General features: G+C 46.0%; 1 protein-coding gene across 7 annotated transcripts in view; it reads right to left on the bottom strand.

Annotated features, from left to right (window-relative positions):
* Positions 1-20,860, bottom strand: part of SYT16 (synaptotagmin 16) — a 98,977-nt gene that overhangs the window by 70,839 nt on the left and 7,278 nt on the right. Inside the window, exon 1 of one of the 7 annotated variants that reach the window (XM_040068568.2) lies at positions 4,917-4,960. The exons of the other annotated variants lie outside the window; for them this stretch is intronic. The gene's annotated coding sequence lies outside the window, so the exon portion shown is untranslated. Of the gene's footprint in view, positions 1-4,916; positions 4,961-20,860 lie in introns of those variants that run through there. 7 annotated transcript variants of the gene reach the window in all.

The following is a 20,860-nucleotide window of genomic DNA, read 5'->3' as shown; positions in this document are numbered from 1 at the left end:
TGTACTATAGGAAAGCATAAAGACACTTATTAATTCAAAATATTTTAAAAGGACCAAAAAAAATCAGTTTCTTAATTGGGGTTGAATGGTAATTTAAGTCAGTTACTCGTAGTAAAGCCAAAACCAGGAAAAAACCTGTCCTTCAGAATGTGAACATCATATTCAGAGGAGGAAAAGAAAAACAGATGGTGAATTTCTGACAAGTTCAATGTGGAATCACAGGACTGCAGACCAAAAAACAACTGTGGTCAGCAACTTTCTAAAGGCATAAAAATTTAATTGCAGCTCCTTTTCAAATGTTGCAGAAATAGGACGCCTTTCTGAAGGCTGGTGGGGTCACCAGTGATGGTGTACAAGGAACACTCATGACAAGAGGCCTAGAGTACGAAAGACAAATCTTGCACCAGTGTTACCTGCAGAGAAGCTGAAGGATGTAATTCAGGACTATTTTCACCCAGAAAAGGGATCTTGGTGACTGCACAAATAGAGTTCCTTTAAAATAGCTCAGTGCTCAGGAAAAAAGGCAAATAAGGAAACATTATGAGAGCTAGCAAGACCACAAAAAGCATTGCCATTATGAATTCATACTGCTCCCCTTTCTTCACTAGAGTGTAGAAGTCTTAAAAGATTTCTTAAAAGACTTCTTAAAAGATTTAGTAGACACACCACATAATAGCACCACACTGATACAGGCAACTTGGGTAATGAGGGGTCTGCAAGAGCTTCTGCTCAAGGAAAAAACTTAAAACTTTATAAAATAAAGAGGTAATTATGGGATCAGAGGAGATGGAGAGGTAATAAAATGGGGGTAATAAGTGTTAATGGAGGTGCAAATAAGGAATTAATTGTAACTACACCTTTCTAGGAAACAATGAGAGGGCACGATACAAAATGAGCAGGTGTTAGGTACAAATCACAATGTTTCACGCTACACGAGGCTATGGAACTCACTGCTGCAGACGTTGCAGGGCCTGGAAGCGTAAGTAATTCAAAAACCAAGCAGATAAATGGGTTCATCACAGGCCATCAAACATAACCTCTGCGTTGGAAAGTCCCAAGCTGCTGATTGGCAGAAACTGGGAACACAAAGCCAGACTCTGCTCCTAAATATTCTCCCCAGGTACTTGCTACCAGCCAGCATCAGGGGACTTTGCTTTGACACGGCACAACCACTCTCCTGGCACTGCACCACAGAATGCTCTCCTGCTCAACTTTTAAAATTATTTTTAAATTTAAAAATAATCTGAACCCATAGGATTGTAAGCTGTTAGCAAACTGTAAAAAATTAACTGCTTGGTTTGCAGCTTTCACTCAGTAAATCAAAGAAAATAACTTTCTTCAGTAGCTTTACCTGACCAATAAACCTTTCTGATCCTTTGCTTTAAGTTCAGAGGCAGCAGTCCCAGCAGGAATGGTATCTGAAAGCTAATTTCCACTGCTAATCACCCAGCAACTACCAAAGGACCACAGCACCCAACTGGTGTGCTATGTACACACAGCAGGCAGTGCCCTGGTCCTGCAGCTCACCTTTGTGAGATTATCACAGATATTCCATAGTGCCAGATCACCCCTGAACTAGGGTGAGGCATTAATCTGGAACATTATCTTTATTCATGCTGGTTTTCCTGAGGTGCTCCCAGCTTATGGAAGGCAGCACAGGGACAGGTCACCACTCTGGCAATGGGTCCAGGAGGGCAGAGCCAGTTCCAGGCTCCTCAGAACAAGGGAGACAAGGAGCTCCTGGGGTGGTTCAGGCAGGGGCTGCAAGGATGATCAGGGGTCTGGAGCTTCTCTCTTGTGAGGAAAGGCTGAGGGAGCTGGGCTTGTTCAGCCTCAAGAAGAAATGACTGAGAGGGGACCTCATCATTGTATTCAAATATCTTTAGGGCACGTGTCAAGAGCATGGGCCAGGCTCTCCACAGTGTCGAGCAACAGGACAGAGGCAACAGGCAGAAACTGATGCACTGGACATGAGTAAGAACTTCTCTCCTACACAGGCACTGGGCACTGGAACAGGTTGCCCAGGGAGGCTGTGAGGTCTCCCTCACTGGAGATATTCCAGACCCATCTGGATACAATCCTGAATCCTCTCCTCCAGCCTGGAGTCTCCTCCATTCCAAGGACAAACACTTAAAGGTGTTGTTCTCCTGGCCAGGTAATGTCACTCCAGCATTGGCAAAACAACTTCCTTCTTTCAGCCCCCACCACGTGCATGTAAGCAGTGGGACACTCAGGTGACACGGAGAGTTCCATGGATGGGCTTTGCTGCCTGATGGAGAGCTCTGGGAACCAGTGCACTCAGCACCAGCCCAGCCCTGCCCCACTGGCTGTTACTTGCCCTGATGGGCATGGAAACCACAGAACCCTCAGTCCATCTTCGCTGATCCTTGTGGGTCTCTTCCTTCTCGTGTCATTCTGTGGCTCTATCTGAGGCAGAAACCAGCCCAAGAATAACCATTACACTTGGGGGCAAGGGAAGCTGGAAAACATCTGATTACTTTTTGAATGAAAAACACTCAGCTTGGAGAGAAAGTCCTCATGTCAGCCTGGATTCCCTTCACCTTTCTGGCACAAGTAGGGAAACACAGCCTAGTAGGAAAAAAGAGTTGAGGAGGAGGAATGGGGATGGAAGGAAAAAGGGTGAGAAGGTAAACCAGAAAAGGAAAAAGCAATTGGCAATATATTCCCCCTCAACTGGGTGACAACAGTTCAGCTTGCAGCTTTTAAATGAGAATTTCTCCCAGAGAAATGACAGTATTTTTTATTTTTCTTTTTCTTTGATGCTGCCAAGCTTAGCTGCCAGCAAAATAAGTTTTGAATAAAAATGTTTTGACCAGCTTTGCCTGAAACATTCAATTAGTGGTGAAGGGCAGAGCAGGAATTGGGGGGGAAAGAAAAGAGGCCAGCTGCAAACAAAGCCAAGCTGGCAGAGAAGCTGGCAGCACGCCGGCCAACCAGGCACCTGACAAATCTGTGTTCAAGCTAAAAAATCCAGCTCTTCATCCCAAGCAAGGTTTATGCTTTGAAGGATATCCTGTACCATCTTCTCCAGGGAACTCCCCCAATGTGCCAAGGTCTCTCAGACCCTGCTGGGTGTCCCGGTGAGGTCTGCAGGACCTGGATTTAGCAACAGGGATGGACAGCGCTGAAAATAAATCAGGAGGCTCCTTAGGAACCAGTCATCACAATGACAGTCACCAGGCTGGCTTAATATGGCTCCAACCACGCTCCACACACTCAAGTAACAGCTCAGATATAGCAGTAGGTCAGTCTCTTTTCAGTCCTCAGATTCACCCTCTTCCTTTTTCTAATTCTCTTTTATTACACAGTGCATCTTTCAGGCATCTCTAACTCAATACTCCATTTGTTGGCTGCCTGACAGGTCTCAAAAAAGCACATCTTTCCACTTCCAGAGCAATTCTGTTTAATCTTGTATGAAGAAGGTGTATCGCTTAAGTAACTTTTTTCCACCCCTCATTTTCTGCAGGAAAAAGGGATGAAGTTGGAAAGAAGAATGACAGAAATGTTTCAACCTAAACGGGAGCAATTTGCATGCAAATCAGTTTTTTCAGGTGCCACAAAAGATGTGGGTGCCCTGACAAGCTGAAGGGAAGGAATAAAAGGAAGGGAGAATTTGACACAAATTCTGTCACACTGTCAAGTGATGAACCTGAAACTAAGCTTCCTCACTGGGGCAAAGTGTTCTGGAGAGAGAGTTTCTTCCATACTGCCTATATATTTGTTTTCATTCTCATTGGCACTACCACTGTAAGAAGAAAAACCTGTTTCTTGTGTTTATGCACCCCCTCAAAGCTCCTTGCATGCATGAGCTACAAACATAGTCAACATGAGAGTAGGTGCAACTGGAGGTAAACCCAAGTGGGAAGTGGTTTCATTGCAGAACTTGATGAGAAAATGAGTTATACAATCAATAAAGGAGCACCAGACTGCAGAGGAAGAGAGAATCATACGCTGTACTGAACAGCATCCAGGAATTTTCAGCAATAAATCACAAAACCGTGGGGGTTAGCAGGAGCACAACAGGGGTGCCGAAGATGCTGAAGACAGAGGAGCTGCAGAAAAGATAGCCACAAGCGCTTCAGCTGGACCAGCTCCTCCCAAGGGAGTTTCTCCCCCAACGGGTAGAGTTTGTTACCCATACAGAAAAATCTTTACGCTCCAGAGCTGCCACTCCTTGCTCTAAGTGTGGTTATTTGTACTTTTCAGAGAGAAGACTTTCCAGAGCCTGATCCCATGGACGTTTATAATCTTCTGCAGCACTGAAGTAATCTGTTGGAGAACTTGAAGGCACCAAGCCCTGTGGCAAGGGATACCACAGCACTCCACATTTGGTACTGCTGCACCACACCGCAAAGCAGCAATGTGGTCAAACCATCAGAGATTAGGTTAAATTGAAAGGGAACTTAGAGATCATCTTGTTCAAACCCCCCTGCCATGGGCAAGGAATCTTTCACTAGATCAGGTTACTCAGAGCCCCACCCAGCCTGGTCTTGAACATTTCCAGGGATGGAGAGCCCACCACTGCTCTGGGAAACCTGTGTCAGTGCCTCACCATATATAGAGTAAAAATTTCATAATTGCATCTATTCTAAACCTACCCTCCTTCTCTTAAAATCCATTTCCCCTTGTCTTGTCACCCATGCCTTTATGAAAATTCCCTCTCCAGCTCTCTTGGAGTCCCTTTAGGTACTGAAAGAGTCTCAAAGATCTCCCTTGAGCCTTCTCTACTCCAAACTGAACAGCCTGTCTTGATAGGTGTCCTTCAGCCCTGTGATCAACTCTGTGGCTTCCTCTGGCCTTCTTCCAACAGGTCAACATCTTTCTTGTGTTGGGATGCACAGGCAGACAACATTTTCACTGAAGCCTCAGCATTACCTTTAAGTTTTAAGTCATACCTGAAAACACACAGCGAGCAGCAGAAGAAAACTCCCTGGCTTTTCCTTCCCATGGATTCTGCACAACAGACCTGCCACACCAGGAGACCAGCAATCAGGATAGCAAACGTGCAACAGCTGCCCCTCACTAAAACAGACACACACCTGATCTCGGAGAACTTTTACTGAGCACGTTTTGCAAACGCTCATTTTTCCAGGCTCTACTTCCACATTCCCGGTATTCTAATGCAATTTACCATCACTGCTCTTACAAAAGATTTACACCCTTTCTAACATAAACCGGGGCTATGTGACAGATCTAAACCAGCAAAATGCATTGGAGCAACTAGTGGTTCTGCTGCCTTAATGGCTCTGATTGGAATTCTGGTCTCCAGTGAGAAAACACGGTGGCTCTGCATACGGGCTCCATCTGCCGGCACGCCGCTCTCCCGGCTCTGCTCAGAACATAGTAAACCAAAAAAAACCCTACACAGCCATCAATTACATCTTCTCCCCTCAGCCTATGAATTTCAATAAATACACCATCTGTTCATCTTCTGTGTGGGAGTTCAGTCATCTTCTTGGCAGCAATATTATTCTAGAGCAATTACCTGTGTCTTTATCACCTATCATTGTGCTTCATCATCTTTTCATCATGTGTAAAAACCAACCACTTTATTACTACAATCTCTGTAGGCAGCCCGGTCCTGTTAGTTACCATGGAGATGATCTGTCAAAAGAAGTCTACATTTAAAGAAGTAAAAGCTGTGAAAAGGAGGAGGAGAGAAACACAAAGAGCCTGAAATGAACTTGTTTCTCTAAGTCAGAGTTTAAACACAAAAGGCACATCTCAGGCAGCAACGCTGAGATGTCACTAACAACCTAGTTAGGAATCCATCAACCTGCCAATAAAGAGGATGAGTCAATGGCTCACAAGCATTACAATATGTGCAGAGGTCGGAGAGCTGGCTCTAATCCCTCAGCCCAGCCCCATGACCCGCTCTTTGGAAGGCTGATCTCTTATTACGATAAATCTAAGCATAAAGCTGGGGGAGGGAGGACAGGCTGGGACCACAGGCAGGCGACAGTGGCAATTTCCACCCCACTCCCCCTCGGGAGTCACAGGCACGACAGTGACTCTTACATCAGCTGCACTACACTTTATACCCATTCCTGAAAATCTCTTGGCATTAATCTCCTTCTTCCCCAACTTCACTCTGGTTTTGCCCCACTTTCTCTCACCCCTTCCACGGATTCCTGCTTAGCTCTGCTCTTTTGCTCCTTCCCTGTCAGGCTGCACATTGCTCTCCTCTTTCCATAAACCATACACACACTTGCAGCTGTTCCACTTCTCTCTTTCCAGATTCCCACAGATTTTTTAAAGGCAGCTGTCAACTATTTACAGATGCTTGCTCCCTCGCCCACCCACACACACTCCCTGCCTCCACTTCATGAAATCCTGGGGTTTTTTCCCTTTGAATTTTTTCCATCTCCTCCAGCCTTCCAACTCCCATCCTTCCAGGCTGTAATTGTGCTCATGTTACTGCAGGAAAAATATTAGCAAAGTACAAAGGACTTGCTGATGCTCTGTGTTCCTAGGATGCGTCATTAGCAGCCTTGAGCTGAGACACGCCAGGCTGCAAACTGCTTTGGCTCAATTCATCCTTGTATCCCTGGAAGAAACAAGCAATCTCAAAGCTATCTAATTTGTTTAATATCAAGTGCACATGCACTGAGTTTTAATGGTGTGGATTGTCCTCCTGAATTGCAAGGGAACAAAAAGTGACCACCTATAGTCGCTGTGTTCACAGCTAGCTCCCGTAATTGAATTTCCACAATCTTGCAAATCACAGAGAGACAGCTAGGGAGGGAGATAACATTTTCCAGAAGTTCTCCAGACTTAAAAGTACTTTAATTTCTGTCTGCCCACCTCGAGACTCAAAGTTTCTTAAGTTCTAACTGCCCACACTTCCCATGGATTTCTGCCTACAGAAAGCTTTCTGCCTTAGATAGCTGAGTTTAAAGAGCCTCAAATTAAGGTACTGCAAAACAGGAGAGGGGATTACAATAAAACATTAATCAGGAAAAGAGAGAGAGTGATGAAAATTTAAAAAAAAAAAAAAACCAAAACAACAACAACAAACCAACAGCAAAAAACCCTAAGGCTGTATCAGGAATGTGTTTCCAGAGTTCAAAGCAGAAATCTCATGGACAAAACCAAAAGCACCTAATCTGAAAAAAATCAGCAAGTGGTGACAAAATACGAACTAAACAAGAAAATGTATTTGTTTCTTGTTTCGTTCAGATCTGATCTCATATCTGATCTCCCTTGAAAATTTATTACAGAACGAAAGTTGTTCCCTTAGCAGAAATGCTGTTGGAGAGACTGAAACCTCAGACAGATCAGACACTACAGACACAGCTTCAGTTGCTGAGGAAATGGCACCCACACACTCTTCTTTAGAGATGTGGGCCTTGTGTTTCCTCTCTCTCTTCAGATACCTTTTGCAGGCAGGTTGAGCCTTCAGCTCCCATATGGTGCTTTACCTTCTACAAGACAGGTCCAGGGAAAGTCACATTCCTGCTCTTTAGCGTGGCATGCTGCTGCACAGATTGGATGGAGATGGAGGAGTGCCCAGGCTAAAAAAGTGGTTTCCAGCATCCTGGGCCAACTTGGGCCGACGCTTAGTAGGCAAGCTGTAGAAGCTTCTGCTAACCTCATTTCCTCCAGCCAAGCCTTCCAGACAGGCTCAGAGGATGCTGACTCCCTGCACAGGATCTCTGTGCCCTTCCAAAGCAGATGCCCTCCACCAACAGCATCTGTGCTGCCTCTGCCCTTGGCAGGTGCTGGCAGGAAACCCGGACAGAGGCTGGTTCTGCTTTTCTCCTCTGCTTTCCTGACAGGTCTGCAGGGACAGCCAGGAGAGCTGTGCCCACAGGGAACACTGCCTGCCCTGCCTGCTATTCTGCCTGGGGCTGTGACACCCCAGAGCACCTCACACAGCCACTGATGGGACAAGGAGGGCAAAATCCTCATCTGCCGCTCCCATTCTCCTGAACCCCCAGCATCTTCACAAAAATTACTACTACTTCACCTTACTCTCCTGCTTGGGCAGATGTCCCCAGTCAGGGCTGTGTGCTTGCACAGTGATTCTCCCTCTCTAGGGCTCTTACAAGGGCACACAGGAGAGGGAGAAAGGAAAGCACTGTGGGGCTTGTGGTCCCAGCCTGGCCACCCACAGCTTGTGAAAGACACAGGGAATGAGCAGCAGATGATGACAGACAGGTGAGAATAAAAGCAGTATCAAATAAAGAAGAATTTCTTCCACTCTTATCATTAAATCAAATACACTTAAGCCGACCCATTGCACACCTGGCTCTTTAAAATGGCCAAGACACCCACCAGGAATGGGTCTTGCAGCTCCCTTGACAGGGCAGAAGCAGTATGACCCCTCTTGCTGCCCTCCAGAGAGCCAAAAGCACAATTCCCCGGGAGCTGCTGCCGCAGTGACGGGCCAGATGACTGGTCACATCAGGCAGGAATTGCTCTGCAGGCCAGGGGGGCACAACTCGAGGAGGGGGGAGGTTTGCCAAGGGGATCGGCGGCACCTACAGCAACCCCGAGAACATCAGCAGGCCCTGCACCTTCCCTGGGCAGCCTGCTGCAGCCTGGAGCCCTGCAGAGCCCACGCCACTGCTGCTGGCCAGGGTCTGTGCCTGGGCAGTGGCAGAAGGTCTCTGTTCATCCCTCAGCAGCAGCACACACCCACAAACCCCTGAGATGCAGCGTGACCCTCCAGCTGCACGCACAGCCATCACCTTCCCAGGCTGGGATGGCAGCAGGCGCAACGCGGGGTCTGGCTGCCTTCAGGTGACACCCGCAGCCCACCACTGCCACGTCCTGTAGGATCATCCCTTGGCATGCTAATTAACACGTGTTCTCAGCAGATATTCACCATCTGGGCTGGTGTTTGGCAGTGCAGGAGTAAAACGAGCCGTGGCTGGACAAAGAAGGCCGGGGCGACACGCGCCATGCCGGATGCTCACCCAGCACAAGGTCACTGCTGCTGGATTTTTCCTTACCAGTGGCAACCACGTGGTTGGACCACCTTGAGCTGTGCTTTGACCTGCCATGAATTTGTTCCACCCGGTGATCCAACGTCACTCTTTACCAAAGTAAAAGGTAGAAAGAGCAGTGGGAAAGGCACAGGAAGAAGTTACACACCAACAGAAAACAGGAGGTAATTTGCCAGTCTGAAGGATTAGGTTAATGAAGAGGTACCATTAACACCTTTCACTTTTTCCATTAACTTTGCATAAAGCCATGGACAAAGCCATCCCTACTTCTTCGATCAAAGCAGTGTTAATTATTTCGGCTCACAGCATGTTTCTACCCTCAGTTCAGCAACAGCCCTGACTTGTTCCTTAAAAACCTAACAATAATAGTATTCCTGGCCTCACCCTAGGGCAGCGATTTCCTGGCAGTGCTGGATAGAGTGTACAGTCAGCACTACCCACAGCAGCCTGCCTGGCAGAGGAGCAGAGCTGGGCTGGACCGGATTCAAAGGCGGTGCACGGCTGAGGAGATGGTGAGACAGAAATCATCAATTCTGCCAACAGCCAGGTGGAAAAAACATGAGTCCCCACTGAGATTTGGGGGTAAAAAGGTCAGAAGATCTCAGGTTATCACATCTCCTGTTGCTCTCACGTCACTTTGGGAATGCACACGCTTTTCACATTTCCAATCTATTGGCTGTTCCACAGGGTTTTACAGCTATTTCATTAAACAGCAATTAGAGCAGGCAGCCAAAGTCAAGTCAGACCTGTGCACTGAAGAGGCAGAGAGTCCTGAGCAAACAGTTTTTCCTTCCTCATTTTAGGTTTGAGGAAGAAAGTGACACTGGATCTAGCTGATGCTTTACCTTGTGTCTGCAGGTAGCTGCATGCAATCTTAGTGAAAATTCTTGAAAATATCATTGTCAATTCCCTTCACGTGGCTTCCTGCCCTTGTTGCATACAGATATTTCAAGAACAGAGTGAAGCTCTGTGCTGACTTGTGTTGATATTGATGCACAGTGCCAGCAGAGCACCCCAGGGACACCCTGCTTTGTACCCCTCACATAAGTGCAAGCACACAGAGTCTGACTTTCAGCTAAACACACCAGCAATCCATTTGCACACTTCCATCACATGGCCACCAGGCAGATCTGGAATCCTTCAGCCTTAATTTGCCCCTTATTTTCCTTCTACTTTAAAGCCCAGAGTCAAGTTGAGATGCCCAGACAAGAGGCTGCAAGTCCTTAGGAAGCTCAGAGCATTTATCCTCTCCAGGGAACAGCTCATCACACGAGCTGCTGCCAGCAATGAAAGGCAGTTAGGATTCTCCCGACTAATACAAAAGTAGCATACAAATACTCCCATCAAAAACCACTGTGTCTCATTTTCTAGATGACGAGGAATCAAAGTACTGTGACTGCATCTCAGGTCTGGTGGCTTACTGAGGGTAAAAAAGTGACAATTTAAATGTCCAGTAAAAAATACAAAAATAAAAAAAAAAAAGTTTGTAGAAAACATGAGACACAAGGAGATACAAAGAAAGGGGAAAGAAAAAATTGCTCTGGATAGAAGAGAGATTATCTGATCTCTGTATCTATTAGATCCAGTGATAAATTGCAGCAAGAAAATCTGTCAGGAGTGAGTTAGATACAATTCATCTGGATGTGGGGCAAAGGGATTGATCTGGGGTCCTGTCCAGCTTTGTTTTCTGTGATTATCTGTGCTCCTCAACGCTCATAATTCATGACACGCTCCTGGTGCTCAGTGTACAAAGCCAGCCAAAAAAAGGACTTGTTTCCCATTTTGCTCAAGCTGTAGAGTTTCCTCATGAAAATAATAACATCTCAGTTTGGCCTGGGGTCCTAAACATCCAAGCAAATAAGAGTAAAAAATAACCACAACTAAACAACAAAAAAGAGAGTAATTCTACAAAAAGAAAGTCAGTATTAAAATCCATTCAGCAGAGAAACACGGCATCTATCAAATTTATTGCTTGGTTTCAGGACTTGGGAAGAGTCCCTTCATTTCCTGTACCTCTTGAGTATTTACTATGTCCCCTATGAGCTAAGTCTCCCCAAGTAATTTTAATGTCATGTTTTAAGCACTTCAGTGTTGTAAATCATCGATTTTTTATCTTCTTCTCCCAATCAATGCAAAGATATTTATGCTGAACACATAAAAGCACTTGACACTGTAGAGAAACCAATTACACCCTGCCAGACATTTGCTTCTGGTCGTTGACATCACGGAATTGTCCATTACACTTTGCACACGCCTGCCATTTACAGGAAAGCAGTGTGACCTTGCCTGCCTGCAGTTTGCATCCCTGCATCCTGGCAGAGCAGCGTGGCAGGAGCTGGAAGCAGAGGTGCCCATCCCTGGCTGGGGGAGTCTCTGAAATCAGACTGAAAGCTGGGTGACATGGTGAAAGGAGGAGCGGCTCTCATGTCAGCCCTGCTCCTGTGCTCCTACCAGGCACTGCTTGCTGTCAGAGATGAGATGCTCACCGGATTTACTCCTGGCTGCAGTCACCCTTCCCTCCACAGCCCCAGGGACAGACTGGAAAACTTCATTATCTCTCTGTGTTTGCCAGTGCTTCCAGGATGGCTCCTACATCCACCTTCTGCCAGATGGAGGCTAGGCTAGGCAGCTCCTTCTGTCTCTTCCCACTCCCACACCTTGGGCTAGCAATGACTGCATCAAACTCCGGGGCAAGCACACACTACAGCACCTGCAAATTGTCTCGACCACCCCAAGATCCCTTGTGGCTCCCATACTCCTCAGCACTGGCAGAAAGGTTCAGGAGATGAGCCTGGAGCCAGCCCTTTCATCTTGGCAAAACTGCAACAAACTTGTCGAGCCTCAGAGCGGTTCGTGTTCGTGACGCCCACCAGTTCCTGTCTTGCACTTTCCAAAGCAGCAGCAGTGCTTCACACCATCCCAGCAGAGCACTGCCGAGCCTGTGCTCCATGGAAAAGGACCCAGCACCAAAGGGCCTCCCAGGAGGTGCTGCCTTCCCCTCCCCAGCATGAGATTCTCTCTGTCTCACATCACCTGCTCAGCAGTGCAAAGGAGCTTTCCTGCCACGCTCTGACTGACGGTGGATGTGCCCTGCTGCCACACAACTTGGCGCCTGCCTTCTCACAAGTTGGACAAAAAAAGTGTTTCTCTCAGTGCTAAAGCAGCCAGCATTATCTGAGGGATGAGTGTGTTGAACAAGATCATGCAGGAGAGTGCTGTACTCTCCCCAGCACTGCTGCCAACTTTGCCTTTCCTTTTCAGGTGCTTGCTCAGGTTTTTCTCTGAAGTTGGCACACGCCTGTAGCCCTGTAGCAGGTGAGGAACAGCCCTCACAACTTGCTCAAATGAACTGAATTTTGATTTTTAAAACCTTGGTAAGATCTTCCAGTGTAGAAAGCAATGCCAGTGAAGTCGGGGAGCTGTGATGGTTACATCAGATCCAGCCTGAAAGCCATGAGCACAGCTTTAATGAGAGTATATGAAGAGAGGGAATATTAAACTCCAGATCGTTCTCTCTCCTTGCAAGGGCAAGAATTACAAATGCAGTGACACCAGCAGAAGCTTTAGGGCCCAGAGTCATCATGTTTGCTTGTCTAAGTTCCCAAGTGACCCAGCTAAGTGAGACAGAACTATCTCTCATTAGTAGAACAATTAACTTTCTCTGTGCCCAGACACTGCTTACACTGAATCTATTTTAAGTTTCTGAACTTTTCCTTAGAAGGTGTTGAGGGCTTTATCTCTCATTGTTAAAACAGGCAGAATTGAGCCAAGTTCACTGCAGATCACCCCCATTAACAGGAGGCCAAATCACTCAGGGGAAAAAGGGCAATAAAAAGCACCACTCTATTTAAAAGCCACCAACCATATTTTGACTCTCAAATTTAGGAAACATAAAACCCCTCCTCCCTACTATCCATACACTTCTGAACACCTGGAGCATCAGGCAGGCAAAGGAATGGTGTGAGAACACCAAGCAGAAAAGATGTCCCTTATCTTAAAGGAGTGTGCACACAAAAGAAAAATTAATAACAAGAACTTGCAGCACATTAATTCAATGGCATTAAGCCCCTTGGCTATCTCCCTTCTCCAAAAATCAAAGCAGTCTTAAATAATAACAGTATGAAATTAAGCTGATTTCATGCTCTTTAATCTAAAAGAAGACGGCACGCACGGCTCAGTTTTAAACCATAGAGGAAATAACAAGCTTCATTCAGAAGAAGATTGTGTAGACAGGAATTTGGCATCATTCTGTTAATCTGCTTTACAGTCATACCTTATTTAATTAGGAAACACATAGGGAAATTAATTGCTACAAACATAAATTAGCAGTAATCTGTACTACAGTAATACCTGTGCAGCATTCATTAGGCAGCAGACAGTCTGATTCACAAAGTCTGGTACCAACAGGTCTCCTACTCAAAAATTCTACGCTTTGGTGTCTGGAAACCGTGCTAGTCTGGCAGGCAGCTTGTTCAATTCACCTGGATAAATACCACCAGCAGCAGCTCTTCCAGAAACCATAGAAAAGGTGGATGGGTACTGCTGCAGAAAGAGAAATGAGTCACCCTGGAACTGTGACATTTGTAGGTCTCATGTATCTTCTCTTTAAAGGCAGGACTGAAGAAGACAAAGAAAGTAGATAGAATGGGCAGAGGAAACATTGCTTTTTTAAAAAAAAAAAAAAAAGTATTCTTCTGGCAGTATGTATAAGCAATTTTCCTTCCCTCTGGCTGAAATGGGAGCATCTTATTTTTCACCTCAGTTATGTAAAGTCCTCTCTGTTATCCACAGCCCCTCCTTTCCTTTCATCGTCTCTAATTTGCACAGCTGAACAAGATGCACTCTACTTAGAAAACAAACAAATACGTATTTCAAAAGTATCAGTTATCTAATACCGAGCCCACATACAGATCCTTTGCATTCACCCAGATCAACTTCTGGGGATAACCTTCTCTCTCCTGCTGTGAAAAACAGTCAATTTTAATTTGGAAGAAGTATTGCTACCTTGAAAGTTGATAGAAATCCCTGATGTGCTGCCTTACAGAGGGGCACAGTCCTGGCTCAGACACTCCCTGCTGGATTTCAGCACTGGCTCCTCCATGCCCAGCACTGAACCCTGTCCACACTGATGCCGTGGGAAGGCTGACCTGGAACAGAGACTGGACCGAGCTGGCAAATAAAGCAGATATTTATTGAAAGGTATTTAGGATCCACCTTGGGCAGGACAAGAGCCTGACCAGGGCTACACCCAAGGTGGACCCAAAATGGACAAACAGTCACGAGGTCTCACACTTTGATAAGTTTTGGCCCATTTGCATATTGGGGTTTAATTGTCCAATTATAGCTTCAGGTTGTGAGGTCCCATCCTTCTTGTTCCTCCCTTCAGTTACTGCTTGTGCTTTTGGGCTTGAAAGTTGTCCTTGGTGCGCAGCAGGAAAAGGATTTGTTTTGTCTCCCTACTCTGTGCAGAGAGCTGACTGACAGTGAATGTGGGGCTCAGAACTGCACCCCTGTTTCAGTGTTTATGTTTTTCCGAACCTGAAACACATGAACGCTAAAACTTAAGGTGTCAATATGAGCAGCACAGTCCACACAGTCTGGGGACCTGAACTCTCTCACAGAGCAAAAAATCTACACCAAATCTCATTAAACAATCAACCAGCCATATATAAGCTCTTTATAGGGTAGCAAGGAGCTACTGACCCCTTCTGACTGCAGGAGCAGGCTCCAGGCTGTGGCTCGACATCCTGAAGAGCAGGCTGAACCCTCAATCACCTCCCTGACATCCTGGATGCATCCCGGGAATATCATCAGCAGGCAGGTGTGTGTGGCACCTCTGAGCTCCCACCTGAAGTGAATTCAAAACCTTCCAGCACGTGGAAATTCTGCTTCAAGCTGTGCTCTGCTGACACAATGATTTATTGATTTATCTCTCCGCAAGAGAAACAGGAGCACATCCAGTCAAAGGATGTGTTGCATTATAATGCTGTGCTGGAGAAGGGGGAAAACAGTGTGAAAACAAATAGTTCTTATGTGGACTCTACTAGGTGAGTAGGAGGGATGAGCTTTGGTTTGTTTGTTTCCCTAAATTGTACACAAATATCGTACTCTTTTGTTTCTAAGAAATTAAAACCTTTGAAAATTAGTACAGCCAGTCTAATGTTCAAAGCTCCCCTAAAAAGAGGGCTAAGTCTTCTTGGTACCAAAAATTCTCATCAATCAAAGCTCCCTTTGAAATAACAAAAACTATTGCTTAATTTTATCTATTTTAAGCAGTCATCCTGCAGAGTAAGATTCCTATGAACAAATCCTGGAGGCGCTCTCATCACAGGGATGCTGCACTGCCCTCTAGAGCCTCCCTCACTTTCTCTTTCTAGCACCTAGGCAAAAATTCTTACAAAATTGACTCTAAAGTCACCACAGAGGGGAGCGTTGTCTACCAGCTATGAGGCACGGCCAATAATTAAGACAATAATTCACATTCAAACTCTTCAGGTGGTTGTCAGTGTGTTTTGGACAATAGTTCACGTGTCCCTGCCTCTATTTAGGAAGGCACATTTATAAAATAACGTATTGCCTTTTAGGAAGGACTTCCAAGCATCTCTATCTCAAACAGAGATTAAGATGCTAACAAAGAAAGAAATAAACATTATATTTTTAATAACTTGCTCCTTTCACCAAAGGCACAACTATTCCTGTAACTTGGATCACAGGACAAAGAATCTACCTGGTCCTTTCGGGATGGAAAATTGCTGCACTCAGACCTGCTGCATCCAAATTCTGTGCAGTCCTAGAGAAAGATGGATGTTGCTCCTGTGAGTGCTCTGCTTTGATTTTAAGTTAGTTTCAGCTTTCTCTCAGGTTCATAATGAAAGATCCTCCAGCACAGCTCACTACCATACCCACCTTCAAGCAGCTAACTGTAATAATTTTTCCCATTCATAATCCAGAAAAGAAAGGATAAAACACACTTTAACCCTGACATATCAAACTACAGCAAATATCTCCACCAATATCACATCCTAACAGCCACATGGACACATTTGCATCCTCTCTGTAACAGGGGTGGGCTGGTACATCTCATCCTTCTCCTCTGGGATTGGCAGAGTGTCCTACACATCATTCCAGACCTCCTGCTCCACCCCCACATACTGTCCCAACAGGTGCCTCTGCCTTGATGTCCCCAAACACACAACTTTGCCCACAAAAAGGGGAGGAAACGAGGACAGGACCTGTTTGGTTTGGTTTGTCACTGCCCACATCAAACTGCTCAAACGCTGTGGGAGATGATTCATTTCAAGCATGTACCAGGACGTGTGCCTGAGGGGACACAGACACACCAAGCACCCTTCAGAGGGCACAGAGACGTGGCTGAGCCTCCCTCCTGCTGCCCATCAGCAGCTGCCTGCTGACCTTGGCAGCACCACAGCAGCAGCACTGAGATCAGGTCTGGAAAAAGGAGATCTCTGCTTCCTGAGCCACCTAGGGAAAAAGGAGCAAGAACAAGGAGTGCTGGGGAAAAAAGCAAAACAGAGAAAAGAATGGCTGCCCAGTTGCTAAAAGGCAAGCTGGGAATTGCAAAACCAGGACTGCTGGGACCCTCTTCAAGGAGGTTTGAGTTCACATCCAGATTTCCACAGCCACAGGAGATGAAGTGTCTCTATATGGTGATCCTGGACACTGCTGGATTACAGTGGGAACATCAAAGACTGCAATTTGTGCGTGCCATTTCTAGTCACAGAGGAAAGGAGCATAGCACATGACTCTTAAGAGCTTTTCTGGCTACATGCCAGCATCTGGAAGAGGACTGAGTCTCAGAGAGGCATCACAAGCCGTTGGTCTTTAGCAAACATCATAAAATAGTCAAGAAGTTGGAGTTTCACGGTTATTCTCTGAAGTTTACCTGTTTTGCTGAGCTGCACATCATCCCTGCTGTACCCTGTCCCACAAAGCTTGAGCTTGCACAGAAATTACAGCACATTAAACTCACTCCACGGCCTACCTAAAGCACCTTGAGTGGCACTGAGCCTGCTCAGGAGATCTTCTATCTCCTTTTCTATTAAAGTCAGAAAAGATTACCTGTATCTCAAAAGCCACACTCTCCTGGATGTCACAAACGCAGCTCTGAAGTCATTAGCTTAGCAAGGCTCAGTGCAACCAAATCTCAGGACACAGAGACTTCCCAAGGGCAAACTTACTCTACAGCTTACTCTCTCTGCCTCTCTCCTCCAGACTGGGTCCCAGGACCCCCCTCAGCTGCCTCTTAGGTTGGGTAAGAGCTTGGCTCCTTCGGAGGCCTCTCAGGTGGAAACTGGAAGGAGTTTGCTCAAGACCTCACTCTTTGGCCAAGATGCCTACACACAAGATGCATACAGACAAATGCATCCTTGTGTTTTAAATAGTCCTCCTGAAAGTGTTATGTTCCTTTGGCTGATCCATCCTCACCTGCACTCCCTTCCCTGCTACGCTCTCATCAGAGATGTACTGCAATCTCTGTCCATGAAAAAGTTGGAAACTTTTAGAGTTGGCCAAATGTACATCACACTGAGTCACGCTCAATTAACCTAATCAAGTATTTCTCTAATCAAAACATACGTTTCTGGGCTGGCAGTTTCTGACTCAACCACAATTCATTCAATCTTAAGGGAAAAATAATTAGAAAAACCATCTGTTCTCCTTAAATAGAGGAGCTATTTTTGCGTTCATAATGAGCCCAAGTAATTATAAAACAAGTGGAGTGGGTTTCAAAAAGAAAAATAAAAAGAGAGGGTAAGACAGCTGCTACCTTGTGATTATCATGGTACTAACACACTTTCAGCCATGTGAAGTCCAGGCCTTACGCTCCTCACCCTGTTACACAACACGTAACCCATTGTCATCCCATTAGCACAGCACATGTCACAGGGAGGCACTGGGGGCAGAGTGCAGAAGAGTGAGATTTGGTGAATGAATATTTACATACTAGAACAGAACACCAGCAGAATCCCGAAGTTAAAATTCTCAGAAAAGGGTTGATTCTCAAAGGAAATCGGTGACACGGTCCCACGCAACTGCTATTTTTATGCGCCAAATTCAAGGCTTCATTCCTCAAAATCATCAGTCAGCTGACACCTAATCCTAGGGGATCTGACATTTTTTTGCATTAAAATTCCCTGGGCACCCACCTGCTCACAGAAACATGACAGCATGAACCAAAACAGCAGAACTCTTTCATACCTAATCCTCCCCATAACCCATGGCACAGAAACTTGTGCCTACGTTTCCTGGTGAGATCATCTGTTACTAAAGAGATGAAGCAGCATGTGAGATCATGTGGGCAGCACTTTTCCTTTCCAGCACGGTTACAAGGTGGGCCAGCCTGGAGTGGAAGTCCTGGCTTTGCCCAGAAGGATCTGAACCCCACCATCCTCACTGCCCTGGTCTGTGGGGACCTGCTGAAGAATCATCTCTCAGCACACCCTCCTGAAGCTGCTCCTTTTAAATGTTCAGTGGACCTCAGAGAAAGGCCAGAGGAGCACAAGCCTACTGTGAACTCCATTGTGAGAAAGTTTCCTGACCCAAGGCAATCTTGACTTTTTGCTCATGTTTCAGCAATTGCTGCTGCCAAGCACAGAGAATCTGCTCAGAATCTGCAGGCTCCTCTTTCCAGCCCAAGAAAGGGACACGTTCTCCCTTCATGCTGCTCTGCATCTGACATTGACTGACTTAGAGCAATCCACACAGGCTGCAGGGCTTCCCATGGAGGCACCTGGCAGGTTCCTGGATCCGTGGGACTGTTCTGTTTAAGGCCTGACAAAAGCTCCTCGTGGATCTCGCTGCAGTGTCTGGGAAGGAAAAAGGTCTCCAACTCCTGAGTGAGAAAAGCCAAGACCAACTCCCAGTTTTCCACTGCCCTGGAGGGAGATAGGGGAAGTGAAGAGAGTAATGAACTGGACCAAAAAAAGCAAGGAAGCAATGGGAAGGCAAATGGGGAGAAGAGCGGCTCAGGGGATCTGTTCTTGTACCTTCAGGAGGGCAAATAAATGACTACATACTCTGCATAGTCATTGCTGTGGAGGTGCTGAAAACAAATGTGCCCACTAGAATCATTCCTTCCCCTCCTTGCCTGTTGGGAAATCTTTAATCCATTCCTTTTCCTCTAAAAGGGGGGAACTGCAGTTCTGTTCCCAGAGTTGCTAGCACGTGTAACTTATTTTGTGTTTTTCTTGACTCTGGAACACTTGGACCCAAGTCAGCCCAAATGAGAAGGCCAGCTTGGTTTTATACTTCTGTTTCTAGCTCATGTGTTTGCAGAAGTATTTGGAAACCAGGGGTAAGCAGAGTAAAAGTCAGAGTCAGCCACGGTGTGTGTGCTTTTTGAGACTTAAAACTACTGAATTTCCAGCATTATCTTACATGGTTGGGAGGTCTGGGCCCAGGAGCAAGTGACACCACTGTCAGCTCAACATCTTCACGGAGCCTGAAAGACCTGAGTCTTAACAGGACAAGGAGTAATGGCTTCAAACTGAAAGAGAGTCGGTTTAGATTAGATACTAAGAAGAAATTCTTGGCTCTGAGGATGCTGAGGCCCTGGCACAGGCTGTCCACAGAAGCTGTGGTTGCCCTACCCATGGAAATGCTCCAGGCCAGGTTGGATGGTGCCTCAAACAACCTGATCTGGTGGAAGGGGATGGCAGGGGAGTTGGAACAAGATGATTTTTAAGATCCCTTCCAAGCCAAACCCTTCTGTGACTCAGACATATCTAAACCAATTTTCTGAGTGGCAGGGAACAGCACATCCCCTGCCCCACTTGACCTTCACAGCACACGCCCCAGTGGTAAAGAGGAAATCCACGAGCAGCACCAAACCAGGACACATTGAGCTGTACCAGCACAGTCTGTGCAGTTTGAGGGCTCCTCCTTCAGGTACAGCTTCCCATTTGTCTTTACTAAATTACAGCTCCCGGGTCATTTTGTCATTTTGGACAGATCAGATCATGTGCCTGGGCTCCTGAGTAATGCAAAGGTCAGGTTGCCAGTATTTGAGCTAAAATATCATCAAATGCAGTCAAGACTCTAACTGGATGGTGGGATCACTATTTTCCACCCATGGAGTGCCCCTTACACATGGGTCTTATGTAATGAGTGTGCATAAATATGCAATTAATGCACAATGAGGCGCCCATCATGTGGTTCAGTCCATGACAACATCAGTATGTGGCTCCTGGAGCCAGGCAGGATGACCACTCTGAGACACAGCATGAATAGCACAGACAGAAAAACCTGCAGATTGTCAGATCCCTCACCGTGAGCTGCCTCAAAAAACACAGCAGAACTTCCCAATGCAAATTACGGCAGCAGAAATACACCCTCATTTGTTTACAGGCTGTCTTCTGACTTCAGCATGAAATGCATTCTGCTTCCACTGAAAAGTCTGTGATACAACGATCATATAAAATCCAAGTTAAGTCAGGGAAAAAATTATTAATGTTCTACTGAAGTGCAGGGAGCAAATCAAGTCATTCAAACTGCAGAACAAAACCCAAAGCACTACTGCTGTGAGCAGTTGTACATCTCATCTCTGACAGCTTCAGTGAAAACTCAACAAGCATTTACTCTGAAGTACAGCAACAGAAACTCCTGGACTAATTTTTCAACAGGGCTCCCAGCACAGTTGTATCCCCCACATGATGACTGTGATATATGTCCTAAAGTTAATTCGTGTTAAATGTTGTAATATGTAATTCATTCTCTGTAAGTGTAATGATAACCATAAGGAGCAAGTTTTATTTCTAATCGAGTATACAACGGGTTAACTGTGACTAAAACAGCACGGGGTGGGGGACACAGGGAATTCTCTGTTGAAGATTACACGGAGGGACACAAGGAAGATATGCCAGGAATTACAC

The sequence above is a fragment of the Hirundo rustica genome, chromosome 6, assembly GCF_015227805.2.
Source record: "Hirundo rustica isolate bHirRus1 chromosome 6, bHirRus1.pri.v3, whole genome shotgun sequence".
NCBI lineage: Eukaryota > Metazoa > Chordata > Aves > Passeriformes > Hirundinidae > Hirundo > Hirundo rustica.
This window is presented reverse-complemented; position numbering and strand designations above follow the sequence as displayed.